The sequence below is a fragment of the Trachemys scripta genome, chromosome 3, assembly GCF_013100865.1.
Source record: "Trachemys scripta elegans isolate TJP31775 chromosome 3, CAS_Tse_1.0, whole genome shotgun sequence".
In the NCBI taxonomy this organism is placed as follows: domain Eukaryota; kingdom Metazoa; phylum Chordata; order Testudines; family Emydidae; genus Trachemys; species Trachemys scripta.
The window spans coordinates 132741107-132758021 of record NC_048300.1 but is presented as its reverse complement, the minus strand read 5'-3'; positions in this window follow the sequence as shown (position 1 = coordinate 132758021).

Here is a 16915-nt window from a genome sequence, read left to right as displayed (position 1 = left end):
CAAAAGGTAATTGGGTCTGTCTATTCTGGGCTTCAGTCTTCTAGATCCAAGTCTGGACATTTATTTATTTATTTATTTTTATTCCTTGGTCTAGAATGTTATAGGTTCAGTTTTAGATGCTATGTTCAAGGAATTAGAAACAATTACTGTCATCAGACTGGCTTTTTTATGGGTCTGACTTAATCATGTTGCTGTATGGGATCAGTGAATGCTTTCGCTTCCTTGAGTTTTGCAATCTGATTGGCTTTGTCAGTAGTTCCTTTTACCTTCCTTTATTTTCTGTTTAGTATTCTCACTTTGATCCAAATCCTAGTGGTTTTGAACATTTGGACTGAGGATATATAAGGCTCCCTCTCAGCAACTTTGCACTCATTCAGAATATTATGACAAGATTACCAAACCAGTGATGAAGGATGATGAGTGAATGTCAGAGGGAGATGAAAGGGATCACCACTTCTCACATTCAAGGTCTTATTTACTCTCTTGTTCAATATGATGTCAATTTGCATCCGCAGCTTCTGTGAGCAATAAATAGGGTATTTTTAGACCAGTATTTAATTGCTAAGTGGAATTCCTTATTCCTTACTTTCATAAACCTCAATCACATGTTGATGCACAGAGAAGTGACATTTTTCTTTATGAATAAAATTAAGAATTAATATCTGGTACAGAGAGAGAAACTCTGTGAAGAAGAGCACAATCTGACCTTGCATATTATGTGCTATCTTTAATTTTAGCTGTAAAATAGCTCTTGGGATTTCCATGCAGTCTGTGGCTGAAAGGTCACTAGAATACTAATAACTCTTGTATTCCTTAGTTGGCTTTTACATACAGGATGCAGTTTGGTAAAAACTGATTCAATTTCCTTGGTACATCTTCACCAAAACAATTTATTTTTTATTACTCAGAACCATATAGTACATGGAATTTAAGTGAAGGTACATGACATAAAGCAGCTAAAATCTAACCAAAGTACATGTTTTGAAGCTGAATAATATCTTTAAATTAGCTCAGGATAGTTTTATTCTTGTTTTCATTGTGAATGCCAATTTTGAATACAATCTCTCAGATGTTTCAGTGCAGAACACATTGGCATGATCTTAGCCTAGGCTTTTTTTGTTTTGTTATATTTCTATATTTGTTCTGGGCAAGAAATCTCAAAGAGCAGTAAAAATGGCTACTGTTCCTGCAAGGGCGTTATTTTAAATTACACTCTTACCATGATGTACAGTTGTAACAATCACTGAAATCATGTCAGCTTTGAAGGAGCCATTGTGATTCAGATAGATGATTTATAAGAGCTCAAGTGAAATACTACACGCTTGTTCTGGTGCACTGTATCAATGATGTGTGGATTAAGAGCTGCTTAGAAGTACATCTTGCTATAGTGCAGGATGACAGGATTTCTGTAGAGAGATTACAGTATATTGTGGGAATCTGTACAATGCTAATAGCTATATAGAAAATAGCAAAAGGGTGACCTGTCATTACCCTGTCAATGGAAGAATTTGTTTTCACTGACATTGCATCTGGTCCAAATGAACTTTGACCTCCATGTAAGTGAGTCTAAGGAAGTTTTTGCTTATTTTTCAGTCTTAAAGCGTTTTGCTTTATTCAGCATATGTTAAAAAGGTACAATAATCAGGGGAAAACCTACAGAAAAACAATGTAGAAAATACAGGGCAAGATGTTTACTATCTTTGTCGTGATAGGTTTTGAATCCAGATAATTAAACATCTAATGGACCATAAAGGATAATAAAAAATATATGTTTTGGGGAAGTATACAATCTATTGCTTCGAGAATTGTTGTTAACTGCAATCTTATTTAATATTTCTAGTAATGATCTGGAAGTAGATTAATTTACCTCACAGATGGGAATGGGTTGCTATCGACAAGATGGACAGAGCAATTTAAAAACGGGATCTTGTGAGACAACAAATGAGATTCAACCTCGCAAGATTTCTCAGTAAGATGGTAATGCTTGGAAAGCTGTAATATGAAAAGAGATATATGGGCTGCAAATTAGATGTGAAGTTGCAAAGCATGCTTTTTTTAAAAGCCATTGCAGCTGTAGACTGAATGTATAAAGGCAGTATGTGAAGGACCAAGATGACAAGTCCACTCTCTGAGGCAATGGTGACACCACAGCTAAGATACTGTAATACAGCCAGTTGTGAGCTCCTTAATACCAAAAAATCTGACAACAAATTGAAAGGAATTTGGAGAGGATCAACCTAAACAATTAAGGGACTGGAGAGAAGATTTATAAGATTTATTAAGACTAAAAACTGCATATGGCTTCATCAAATGACGAAAAGAATGAGAAGCAGTTACAGTAACCATCTAAATATATTAAGAGGATGTAAATACCAAAAAGAACCTGGAACCATATAGAATACACTGAGGATTTATATTAAGAGTAAAAGGGTGAAATTAAATAAAGTAAATGAACTGAGTAGCAGAAAACATTTATTAAAAGTGAGTTCTATTAAACATTAGAATAGTCTCTCAAGGGAACTGGTGGAAGCCCTATTAAACCAGAGAAAGTACCGGAGAATGTATTATCACAGAATTATTTATTTTAGCGCAAAAGAGGCTGGTTATAGAATCACCTTAATTTATTTTCACAATTTCATGCCCTCTACAGATGAGTGCTGCTGTTGTGTTTACCTGTTCCTCGAAATATCCACAGTACATTTTTTGCTGATTTTTATAAAATCTGTCAATATAAAAAAGATTAATTTGCAGTAAATATTTTCAGTTCTGTATTATAGTTGTATAATTCTGTATTATAGGTGCTCCATGACCCATCTTTTTCTGCCCTTTTGATGGGTTCTCATAAACTCTTAGGGAGATGTCAGGTATTATGAACCTAAGGGTTTTTTTGCATCTCTGTAAAACAGAAAAAGCTGGACTTCATAATGACAAAACATGCAGGTAATGAGTAATTAGAAATATATTATCAAGCCAATAATTTAGCTGTTCTTTAGAATGGACCAAATTACTTAAATAAAACTCCCCTTGAAATGAATAGTTTTTCTCAAGTATGAACTACAGAGTTAGAGCCAATATATTTACATGTGGTCAAATGCTGAATGCCATGTCTCCAATCCTGGAGTGTGCTGAAGAGGACTGTTATGGCCCTCTCACTGGACGGTTCATAGAGAAGTTGTGCCCTGATAAATAAAGGTTTCCCCAGCTATAACACAGTTAAGAAGAGTAGCATAGCCTTAAGAAAGCCCTGGTATACCTGGTATAGCTGATACGTTGGTTTTTTTTTTTAAATGTAAACGTTTCCTTGGTTAATGGAATAGTGTCTTAAATGTTCCATTATACAATAACCACAGTTCGTCTGGGGAAAACAGAGGTTCAGGGAACAGTCATGCATTGGCTATGAGATGGACTAGATGATCTAATATATCTCTTCTGTTGTATTCAGGGAGGAATTAGCTATCTGTACCCTTCTCTGATTTTTTCCCTGAACACTTGGTACTGTAAACTATCACTACCTTTGATTTTTGGTAAAGAAAATAGGTAGAGCTTTAGGTTGAAAAGTCTTCAGAAAACCAACCTACTGTATGATTGCATCATTTTGAATTACCTGTAGAATAATGTCTTTGTATCCGAGGGGGAAAGTGTATTGTGCTTGGCTGGCTGTCACCAATCACTAAGCTTAGCTATTTGTCATACTGTCATGGTTTATAGAGGATTTCATGCTTTTCACAATTTTTAAGAAAGTTTTGGCTGCTTAGTGGACCACTGTGGACTTCCTTTAGCTTTTTTAACAAGAAAAGAATTAAGGCCGCAGCCCTGATAGTTGAGAAAATAATCTTCCAAATGTTAAATGAGTGACCTGGATGTAATATTGGCTTCCTAAATCCTTCCTGCAAACAATGCTTCTCCAGAGTGTTCATTTTCTTTATATAAAGATGTGTTCAGATGACAGGAGATCTGTAAAACCATGTAACTTATATACATATAACATGCTTTCTCAGAAAATGACTTAATATCTTTATAAGAAACGTGTTAATTTTCAGGCTACAGCCTTTTGCCCAGAAGTGAAGCAAAGTGGCCGTAATCCATCTGCAAATACCCAACAGAGAATTCCCCTGGCATAGGGGAACTTTCTGCTGATGCATCTGGGCCACAGGCAGGCCCTGCAATGCTCCCTCTCCCACCCCTCTTGGAGTAAGAGACATGTGGGATCAGAGAACAATCTTCCACTGGCATAGGGTCCATTAAGCACTCCTATATCAATGGCCAGAAGTACATCTCTACTCCAATATAACGCGACCCGATATAACACAAATTCGGATATAGCATGGTAAAGAAGTGCTCCGAAGGGCGGGGCTACGCACTCTGGCGGATCAAAGCAAGTTCGATATAACACGGTTTCACCTATAACGCGGTAAGATTTTTTTGGCTCCTGAGCACAGCGTTATATCGGGGTAGAGCTGTAGCTATAAACTGTGTCAGGGCTGGGGCTGACTCCCTAGTGCCCCTCCTTCCTTTGGGCACCTGGTTCCCTCCCATGCAAGAGTGAATCTAGCCATGTATGTGTAGTATGGGTTTTCCCTATTATTTGAACACATATTGCGTTTACTCAGTTTATAAATGTTGATAGAAGTATCACAGTGAAAGAACCTAAATTGGGTAATAAGGACACCTTTGTCAGATGTATATGAACTTTAAAAGCTCAACAATATTACAGATTTGGGGCATGCAACTGTATATAAAAATGTCACTGATTTTTGATTTACTAATATGTTTAGATAGTTATTGCTAGTCACTGACTTTTTCTGGAGAGTGGGCAAGAGAAAAAAGAGATTGGAGTAGAGAAAAAGAGAGGAGAAAGTTGTGTAACATGTGGGATCTCTGTGTGTTTGTACAGTGTATAAGTTAATAGGGTACCCATCTCTACTTGATAATACTGAGAGGACTACATATGGTCTGAGAAGAGAAGAGAGTTTTAAATTGAATTGTGTTTTCATTCAGCGAATATCCTGAGAGCCTTATGTCTTGCAGATACCTAGACATCTCAAACTATTTTGCTAATTGACATAATTTGAAATATAAATTATTTAGGTCATTTATTGTGCAGACCTACCCATTCTAAAATAACATATCACTCTTGCCCTGCAATCATTATATTTTAATACATGTACTCATTTGCAGATCAATATATAGGGCTAGATACTTCACTCCCTATTCAGCAAAACCCCCATTGAAGTCTGCCTGAAGGGACAGAATGGAAACTTTCTTGTTTTCACTATGTCTCTTCAGATGGACTTCAATGGAAGATATTTTGTCTGAGTAAGGTGTATACAGTTATAACCTTGGCTTTAGAGAGCTCATGGATTGTGTGTCAAAAGGTTCAGAGTTGAAAAAAAGTACGCCACTTTGGAGCTCTGCACTAAAATTTAATTTATTTACTCATATTATTATTCCAATGTCCTTGAAGTCATGGGGGATTTTTTTTTAAGACAGAGTGTAGGATCAAGCCCATAATATCGTAAAAGTAGAGAATTATTTCCCTTCTTTTCTAAGATGCCTCCTGTTGAAGAAGAACAAAATGATAAATACATTTGATTTTTGCAACTCTTTAAGCCCAATATGAATTAGGAAGTGTATTCAGTTGGGGCAAATCGGACTGTATGAAGACTTTTGTATACTTTTGGCCAATCTTTAATACCTCATGTTTACTCCTGATACAGTTCATTTGCCATCATGTGGCCTAATTCGTCAATGTGTTTAAATTCATCAGGAGTGGCTAAAAATCTTCCATAGTTTTTAGTAACTAATATAACTAAGGGAAATGAAAGTAGCAAATATGTAAAAGTGTAATAAAAGAGGCTAATTCTGTCTTTGGCTCTGCTTTGTGATTTGTTACCAGAAATTCTCAATGGAATTAGAGCCCCATAATTCAGAGTGGCCTGCTCCACTGTTTCTGTTTATTTTGTCACAAAGCAGCCGAACAGAACTTCTGAGTCCTTTCTGGCATTCCAAAGAAGTTGGAATTATTTTTTCATTTAATAATAAATAACAATAATGCCACTTTGAACTTCTCTAGGGACTTAATCTGAAGAGTCAAAACATCTGAACATGTTGATATTTCTGAAAGGATATTGTTTCTATTCTAATGATGGATGAGCTGAGTGACAAAGAAGTTTGGTCACTTGAGTAAAGTTACACAACAAGTCCGTGACAGCTGTGGAAATTGCACCTAGGTCTCTCTACACTCAAGCCTAGAGTGTGCTTCCTCTCTTCTTCGGGGCTCTTATTTTTAAAAGTTCAGGCAGAAAGAGGACAAACAAGAAAACCATTAAGATAAAGGGCTCCAGGCTATACTTATCATCCACAAATGGTAAACTAGTACCATCATGAAGCTACATAATGTTGGAACTATAAAACATCTTGAGAATGTTGAGCTTACTGTAGTGCCAGTATAAAAATCTACCTTTTGTTGGAGTAGCTCATCCTGATACATTTCATCCCAACTCTTTTCAGGGGTTTGCATGTGCTGGCAACTAATTTTTAAAGTGAGCACATTTATCCAAATTGTAACATCATAACTAGGGCCCTACCACTTTGGTCAATTTCATGGTCATAGGATTTTAAAAATCACAAATTTTGTGATTTCAGCTATTTAAATCTGAAATTTCAGGGTGTGGTAATTGTAGGGGTCCTGACCCAAAAAGGAGTTGTGGGGGGATTGAAAGGTTATTGTAGGTTGGGTTGCGGTACTGCTATCCTTACTTCTGTGCTGTCCACAGGGCCGGCTCCAGGCACCAGCGGAGGAAGCATGTGCCTGGGGTGGCACATGCTAAGAGGTGGCATTCCATCCATTCTTGGGATGGCACAGTCCGGGCGGCTTTTTTTTTTTTTTTTTTTGCTTGGGGCGGAAAAAATGGTAGAGCCGGCCCTGGCTGTCCAACACATGAAACAGTTGATGAGGAAGCAATCAATTTTTAATTATTTGGGCTAAGACTAAACAAAAGTATAGCTTGTAACACCACATTTTGACACCTAAATAAGTGGCCACATTTTGAAAGGTACTGAGAATCCAGCACTTCCCATTGACTGGACAAGCATATAGTTAGAGTTCTGCATAGTGAATGAAGTTAGTTTTAGTTTATTTTATTAAGTGCCCATTCACATAAGCACAGGTGTTTCATACATATATGAGAACATTTAAAAATTAATGTTGCCTATATTCTAATGATGTGAAGTGGCTGAAATGCCCTTTTCTAAGGACTGGCTTGTGCTAGGGCCGCACTACAGCAGAACAATTATTTTTCCCACCATATGTGGGAAATGGGTAGCTGTGGAGCAATCGCATAGGGAACGCCAAATAATCTGCATATGTCAGAGCTGGGTTCTGCAGCAGCTCATCTTGGTCAAAAGCAGGAAAAAGAGAGCACAAATTCCTATGCAGAAGTAGTTCAAGGACTGAGGCCCCTTCCAATCCAGGAACTAGCATAGTAGCTGCAGATATTAGCTATACCTTACCCTTGAGTTGTAGGTAGATTTCTTCCTAACCAAGATCCTATTTACTCAGATTGTATCTTTTTGTGTGTGTAGGTAACAGAGATAAAGTTTATACCATGTGCATGTATTTAAGTAATACATCATGGATTTATTTGTATGTACGATTGATCAGTCACAGTTCATTTTTTTCTAAAACTAAGGAAATAAAATGCACAAACCCTTCACTAATGCAATTTTATGGTTGAGCTTTTACACACAGAAGGTCAGACTGTTGCTTCCCACAGCAACTGGAACTCTTCCTCGTTGCAGACACAAACATATAAATATGTGTGTGTGTGTGTGTGTGTGTGCAATGTAAAGTTGCAGTTGCTGTGGGAACCAATAAGTCAGAACTTTGTGTATACGTTTATGTAGGTTCACTCACTGGTTGTAATTCTATGGTTAAGGAGGAGTTGAAATCTATAGCTCAAACATCAATGATCAAATTCGGTTACCAAATTTAACACATTCTTCAGAAGAGAATTCAATTTTCAGAAATAATTTTTGGTCAAATGTAGTTAATATTGCTAATTTATAATAAGTTATAATAATATTCACTAACCTAGCCAAATAAATACTTATTCTTATGAAATTTGTCTCTGATAGGATCCCTTTTGTGTGTGTGGCCTCCTCAGTGTTGCTAGCACTTGTGATTTTATCATTAGTTTTACAATATTTGGTGTTTTGCTAAAGTTTTAGTTCCTGAATCCCTTGCTCATGTGAAGAAGTGAGGTTTTTACTCACGAAAGCTTATGCCCAAATAAATCTGTTAGTCTTTAAGGTGCCACCAGACTCTTTGTTGTTTTTGTAGATACAGACTAACACGGCTACCCCCTGATACTTGCTCATGTGAGATTCTCAATTTCTATTACAAATAAATAAAAATCTAGCTCTTATGGTTATGATGAAAGGCTCAAAAACATGAACCCTAAGCACTCAAAAAATCAGAAGGCAAATTAAAAAAAAGATTTTTTTAGAAAATCTCATAATATCTGAACAAATCTTATGAATTTAGGGGGCTGGTTACTTTGAATACTTGGGGTTATCAATTCTTCCTCCTCTAAACTAATCAACCATAACTACCACAGACAAACTTTACACTCAAAGATCATAACATCTCCGTGATAGGCTACTTTTCAGACCCTACAAGCCAATATAAAAACTTAAGCACAGGGCCTTCACTCAAAAGAAAGACACTTTTCATGTCTTGTTTACATGGGGATGTTACATTTCACTAACTGTAGCTAGTCTGCCTTAAAGTGCCTTGTGTCAGAACCTGTTTTCAAAGTGATTAATTTGCATCTTAAGGTAGGTCTACGCTGCATCCCACTTGCAGTGAAAAATAGGCTGTGTCCTCATGGTGCTGTGTAGTTACACACAGCAGCGAAAGGCTCTGGCAGAGGGGAGCTTTTCCTGCTGCCTCCCACTGCCAGAGCCTTTCCCTGCTGCCAGAATCTTTCCCTGCAGTGGAGAAAGACTCCATCAGCTCCCTGCTTCTGGAGCCTTTCCATACTGCAAGGAGCTGCCAGAGCCTTTCCCTGTTGCCTCCCCCCTGCCAGAGCCTTTTGCCGCTTCTGGAATCTTTCTCCACAGTGTGGAAAGACACTGTCAGTGAGGAGGCAGCAGGATGCTACACTGCTAAAACTAGCAGTGTAGATGGAAGCGGCACTGCTGGGGTGTGTAGAAAGCCATGTAGGGTACAGTCATGTCTTTACTTGCCTAAGCAGGGCCTCATTATCTCCACTGTTATTTATATCCATGTTAGCAGAACATGCCGTGTATGCACTCCTCCTTGGAAAAGGAATAAGGGTGAGTTCTTTCTAACTACTGTGCTGCTGGCAGTCCTCCAACTAATGTTCCACACTGCAATGCTTCACATCTGGGTCAACCTGTCTGTGTACCTGTCTTCCCTCCACTGCTCTGGAGGGATAAAGCCTGTCTATTTAAATGCAGGTAGGCAGCTGGGAACGTCCCTTTTTGATACCAGGCAGTAGTGTGTTCACATACCTATTATAACAGTGCTTATGCCCATGCACACACATGCTTCTGTGTGGACCCCTGCAGAGGTCCTGGACTTGATTGCCCTCTTCAGAGACAGGCATACCCAGTACCATCTGGATAAGAATCATTAGACTACAAACATCTATGGGGTACTTTCAAAGAAACTGAAGGCAAAGGGACATTCCTGGCAGCTGAGTCATAATACAAAAGCTTCAGTGGAAGTACCAGAAGACAAGAGACCATAACAGGACCTCTGGTAATACTCCCACTACCTACCCATATTATGAGGAACTGGACCTCATGTTTGCAGGTGATGCTACCACTGAACCCAAAGTGGCTGTGGGAGATAGTGCTGCAGAGAGAATGACAAGCACTCAAGACAGCATGGCAAGCACCTAGCAAGCCACTGACTGTTCCTCTGACCCCTCACATGCCATGGGGGTCCAACCAAGAGGACAGCCAAGAATTCTATGACATGGCAGATGTGGATAATCAACAAGAATCCCCTGTGGTGAGCCATCCAGAAACAGCCGTGGAGGACAACTCTGCCAGCACCCTGCCTGACATTGCTGTAGAGAGGACCTGTGCCAGTAAGTATCATATGCTATAGTATACAACTGTATAGGGAGATTTAAACTACTTTTTCTGGGTCGGTGCTGCCCAGTGCTATGTTGGGCAGAGGGCTGAGTCTCTCTTCACCTGCTTGGATTTACCCTGCCAGCAAGCTGTACATGGAGTCCACACCAGAGACTTAAAGCATCATATTTGGCTGCAGTATCTAATCCCATAAATCCAACAACCACCAGAAACCCTTTTCATGTCTGAACCCCCGCCCCCATACCAATTTGCTTTCTGCCTCACCTCCCTTCCCCCTGTTGCCGTGATGGTGTATTCCCCCCCCTCCCATCTTACTCAAAATGACATCCATGCTGCACAATTAAACCTTTACAATTTCTTTGCAACGTGAACTCTCACAATCATCAGCCACCTTCCCACCCCTTAACAGGCTGCTTCCTTCTCTCTCTATTCCTCCCTCCTCTAGCCATCATGGTCCCCAGCCCACTGCCCTTTGCTTAGGGTATCAGCACCATGGGAGTTAAAAAAAAATAGCAACACATTGCCTATGTCACCTTGATTGTAACTCCAGAAACAGAAAGATTAAAAGAATCATTAGAAATGGTACATTGGCTCACAGTTTCATTAGTGCACTTAGCTTTTACAGAAGTTTAGAGTTCATAATGTAAATGCCCCAAATCAGACTACAGAGGCATTTCTGAATGCATAGATATTTTAAGACACTTGTAATGCATTTGGATGTAGAATTCTATTAATTTTGCAGTTCACATGAGAGAACTTAAGGCAAAGATAATGCTCAATTTTGGTATGAGCATTGGATGGCAAAGCAGCTGTCTGTGCTGCCCCTGTAATAAGTGTTCCCCTTCCACTCATGTACCAGTTGGGGTAAACCATCCTGGTAAATAGCAGTGCTACATACCTTCTGGTTTGTGCACAGCCTTTTTGAACAGGACCTTGCTCTGTTTCCTGGTGACTATGGGGCCACCAGACTCCTCATTGTTTTTGTGGATACAGACTAACACAGCTACCCCTCTGATACTTGTCTCAGGGTTGTATCCTCCAATGTCTAGACAGCCTGCAAAGGTGCAAATGCAATTACTAACTTGCTCACTGCTTTCCCACCCACCATATAGAAGAGGCATCCAACCTTGCAAACAATGTTAAAAAAATCATAGGCACCCATAAAGTCACCCCACCTACCCCCCCCCCGCCCCCCCAAAAATAATAAATTGGAATAAGTTAGATAATGTCTTACCACACAGAAAGGAACTACTGAGTAGAAAGAGAAGATGGAAATGACATTCCAAAATTGTGGGAAGAGAAACATTTTCTCATGGTTGTCATGGAGACGATGAGGAGTGGGACAATAAGTACTTGTGTGTTTTCTGATTTCTCACAGCACCTGTAACTGTGCAAAGAAGGAAGTTATTGCCTGCAGAGAGGTTGTCAAATCTTGGGGGTGGGGGGGAGACTTGAGATAATCTGTTCCATGAAATATTCAGTTCATCACAACAGAGGGCCATGAAGATAGAGCTGTGGAGGGAAGGTTTCCTGAGACATTCTCAAAAGATCGAAAGGGAAAGCATGGCCCTTGAGAGGGAGCGCATTGTTCTGAAAGGGTCATTGAAGAGGCAAGCAGCTATGCAGAGCACCGTTTACTGCAAAGGTCAAGACCATGCCCCAGCATTCCAGTGTCTTGCACAATGTAGAGAATACACCATATTGGGACCACCATGTCAATCAACCTAATTACATTCCATCCCACATGACGCTGAAGGGGAAATGGCAATTCCTTATGAAAAGGCAGATGAATTGGGCTCTGTTTCATAATGCTGCTGCTGTTGTGGCAATATGGTTAATGATGGAGGAGAAGCAGGAGTTACTTCTGCACATGCTCTGGCTGCGCAGCTCAAAATGCATATACATCATCCTGTTAGTCTTAATGACTGCCATGATCATAGTGCTTAATGCTAGGTCCTCCATGCTGCTTGACTGCGTTCAAAAATTGTGCTGGCAAAATGAACAGATACCAGGAGAAGAATCATGACTCTCACCTTCACTGGCTTCTTCATCCCTACTAGTACCATTCCTGCCGCCCCACCACTGGAAATCTGTACCACCTATCCCCATAGGCACACCTATCCCCACACAATCACTAAAAATTCAAAAAATCATCATTTAAACCAACAGTCACATCCAGACCAGTTTTAACTTACATGCCTTCCCACCTTAAAATCATAGCTACCCAAATATAATCAGCCACAGTTCACAAACAGCCCAATTCCCCAGAGACACATTCAAATACACAATGTAAACGCCAACCTCATACTTTTTCATGTTCAGACAACACATTATTACCAGAACACACATGTTGCTTTCATATCCAAACAGCACACGTTGTTACACTACACATATGTCTATGGAGAATCTCTCTTAACGTAGTTAAGGTCAACTGAAATGTTAATGATTTTGAACAGATACTTATTACTGTAAAGCCACTAGAACTTGATGCTGCACCACTGAAGCAAATGGGATTTGCCATCAGTTTCTCTGGGAGCAAGTTGATTTTCTTTTCCATATCAGGTAGTAATTGGGATGAGACCAAGTCTTAGATATCAGAATGATTCAGCGATTTCAACTAGACTGGAATGAAACAGTGAATAAAACTTCCATAAAAGCCATCCAGTCTCATAGACTCATAGACTCATAGACTTTAAGGTCAGAAGGGACCATTATGATCATCTGGTCTGACCCCCTGCATGCTGCAGGCCATAAAACCGTCCCTACCCCTTCCCTGGACTCTGCTGCTGAAGTCCCCAATCCTGTTTTAGGTGACTTCAATTGGCAGAAACCCTCCTGCTAGAGATCCCTGCCCCATGCTGCGGAGGAAGGCGAAAAACCTCCAGAGGCTCAGCCAATCTGCCCTGGAGGAAAATTCCTTCCCGACCCCAAATATGGCGATCAGTAAGACCCCGAGCATATAGGCAAGAGTCACCAGCCTGACCCGTCAGCCATTATACAATTTACCTACCATTTCTTGGTTTTCCTTGACTACTATGTTTTACCATTAAACCATTCCCTCCATAAATTTATCTAACTTAATCTTAAAACCAGACAGGTCCGTCGCCCCCACCGTTTCCCTCGGAAGGCCGTTCCAATATTTCACCCCTCTGACGGTCAGAAACCTTCGTCTAATTTCAAGCCTGAACCTCCCCACGGCCAGTTTATATCCATTCGTTCTCGTATCCACATTAGTACTAAGCTGGAATAATTCTTCTCCCTCCCTCGTATTAATCCCTCTAATATAGTTAAAGATAGCAATCATATCCCCCCTCAGCCTTCGCTTTGTCAGACTAAACAACCCAAGCTCCTCTAGTCTCTTTTCATACGACAGGTTTTCCATTCCTCTGATCATCCTAGTGGCCCTTCTCTGCACCCGTTCCAGTTTAAGTTCATCTTTTTTAAACATGGGAGACCAGAACTGCACACAGTACTCCAAATGAGGTCTCACCAGCGCCTTGTACAACGGAAGCAGGACCTCCTTATCCCTACTAGATATACCTCGCCTAATGCATCCCAAGACAGCATTGGCTTTTTTCACCGCCACGTCGACTCATAGTCATCCTGCGGTCTACCAGGACCCCTAGGTCCTTCTCCTCTTCCGTTACTTCTAACCAATGCGTCCCCATCTTGTAACTAAAATTTTTATTAGTCATCCCCAAATGCATTACCTTACACTTACAGTCATGGTTTACTAGCTTACCTCATGTCATATTCATACAAAGAGAGGATTCCACAGCCTCAGAAGTATTGATCCCAAAGTTATATCTAAACTGAGCTGTACATTATTTTTGTATTCTATATGGATGGCTGAAGTTGAATTATTCATAATATACTGGTGATATTGCAGGAAAATAACTATGATTAATAGTAAAATGTTGCACAGCACATGAAGATGTTGATACATTTAATTTGAATAAAGGGTTTATTTGTCAAAATATATTCAGTCAAATATAGTACATTTGCAGAGTTCAGTTTTACTAAGAACTGTTTATAGTTGTCACTGCACTGGAATCAAACAGCAAGAATAACGAAAAAGAACAATCATATATATAGAATACATTACAGTACACCCAACAAGATTTACTTTTGCTGGATGAGTGGTTTCTTTCTCTGTTGGTTACCCTTTGGCATGTTCCTCTAATGTGCTTTTTTCTCACTCACATTTGAAGTAGGGCTGCCCCTCCTCCTCCTCCCCCCCTCCCCCGATATAAAATGAAAATTGCATCTTGGGTTGCAAAAGGAGGCTGATGAAGAAGAGTAAAATCTAAACCATTTTCAATACTCCATGCTAAAAGTCCCAATTTTTTTCAAGTTCTAAATGTATATTAGTCATTATAAACAAAATACAGAGAAGTTCTGAAATGTCATGTCAGTAGCACAGCTTAGTAGGCATCTAACTCACTTCAGAAGGTAATTTATAATCCAAATTCAAACTGTATCTAAATACAGAGGTCTGATTCTCCATTGCCCTTACCTTGAGTACTCACTTATACCAGTACAAAGCGAATGTAAAATGGTTGTAACCCAATACCATTCTGAGTTTGTAGTATTTCAAAGCCACTTTATATTAGCATAAATGATTACACAAGATGAAGGCCAACAGAGAATCAGGCCCAATATAACAAATTATATTTTACATTTATACCACATAGCACTAATCAAAAAGGTATTGGATATTTATTTGGATATCGAGAACATAAAAACGGCCATACTGGGTCAGACCAAAGATCCATCTAGCCCAGTATCCTGTCTTCTGACAGTGGCCAATGCCAGGTGCCCCAAAGGGAATGAACAGAACGGGTTATCATCAAGTGATCCATCCTCTGTCACCCATTCCCAGCTTCTGGCAAACAGAGACTAAGGACACCATCGCTGCCCATCCTGCCTAATAGCCGTGGATCTATCCTCCATGAATATATCTAGTTCTTTTTTGAGCCCTGTTATAGTCTTGGCCTTCACAACATCCTCTGGCAAAGAGTTCTACAGATTAACTGTGCCTTGAAGGAAGAAATACTTAGAATCATAGAACATTAGGGTTGGAAGAGACCTCAGGAGGTCATCTAGTCCAATCCCCTGCTCAAAACAGGACTAACACCAACTAAATCATCCCAGCCAAGGCTTTGTCAAGCCGGGCCTTAAAAACCTCTAAGGATGGAGATTCCACCACCTCCCTAGGTAACCCGTTCCAGTGCTTCACCACCCTCCTAGCGAAATAGTGTTTCCTAATATCCAACCGAGACTTTCCCCACTGCAACTTGAAACTATTGCTTCTTGTTCTGTCATCTGCCACCACTGAGAACAGCCAAGCTCCATCCCCTTTGGAACCCCCCTTCAGGTAGTTGAAGACTGCTATCAAATCCCCCTTCACTCTTCTCTTCTCCAGACTAAATAACCCCAGTTCCCCCAGCCTCTCCTCGTAAGTCATGTGCCCCAGCCCCCTAATCATTTGTGTTGCCCTCTTCTGGACTCTTTCCAATTTGTCCACATCCCTTCTGTAGTGGGGGGACCCCAGTGCCGAATAGAGGGGAATAATCACTTCCCTCTATCTGCTGGCAATGTTCCTACTAATACAGCCCAATATACCATTGGCCTTCTTGGCAACGAGGGCACACTGCTAACTCATATCCAGCTTCTCATTCACTGTAATCCCCAGGTCCTTTTCTGCAGAACTGCTGCTTAGTCAGTCGGTCCCCAGCCTGTAGCGGTACATGGGATTCTTGTACCTAATCAGATTTCTTTTGGCCCAATCCTCCAATTTGTCTGGGTCACTCTGGACCCTATCCCTACCCTCCTGCATATCTACCTCTCCCCCCATCTTAGTGTCATCTGCAAACTTGCTGAGGGTGCAATTAATCCCATCATCCAGATCATTAATAAAGATGTTGAACAAAACCGGCCACAGGACCAACCCCTGGGGCACTCCGCGTGATACCGGCTGCCAACTACACATCGAGCTGTTGATCACTACCCTTTGAGTAGTACTACTTCCTTTTGTTTGTTTTAGACTGCTGCCTATTAATTTCATTTGGTGACCCCTAGTTCTTGTGTTATGAGAAGGAGTAAATAACACTTCTTTATTCACTTTCTCCACACCAGTCATGATTTTATAGACCTCTGTCATATCCCCCTCTTAGTCGTCTCTTTTCCAAGCTGAAAAGTCCTAGTCTTATTAATCTCTCCTCATACGGAAGCTGTTTCATACCTCTAGCCATTTTTGTTGCTCTTTTCTGAACCTTTTCCAGTTCTAATATATCTTTTTTGAGATGGGGCGACCAGACCTGCATGCAGTATTCAGGATAGGGGTGTACCATGGAGTTATATTAATAATTATCACAATAATGATTATAATAAATTTAGATGGGATAGTAAGCCTCATGCTTTAGTGCTTAAACAAGTCTCAAACTATTAGTGACCAGAATGAGACCTAATGGGGGGGCAGATTATCCAACATCTAGCTACTGCAGGGTTCTTGAATATAGCAATTCCTATGATCCATTCCAAAGTGTAGGGCCCACTCTTGCAAAACATCACTCATATGACTAGGGTAACTTTGATGAGTGAGGATTACTTGTGTGAATAGGGAATGCAGGATCAGTCCCTCAGTAACTATATATGAGATAATTGAATCTGCTGCTAAAATGTACCCACCTTCAGTTTGAAATGCAGCAATTGGTTACAGCAACATCACCTGTTGGTTTAGGATGGGAAATGAAAAATACCATTTCCAATTGAAACTGCAGCAGGA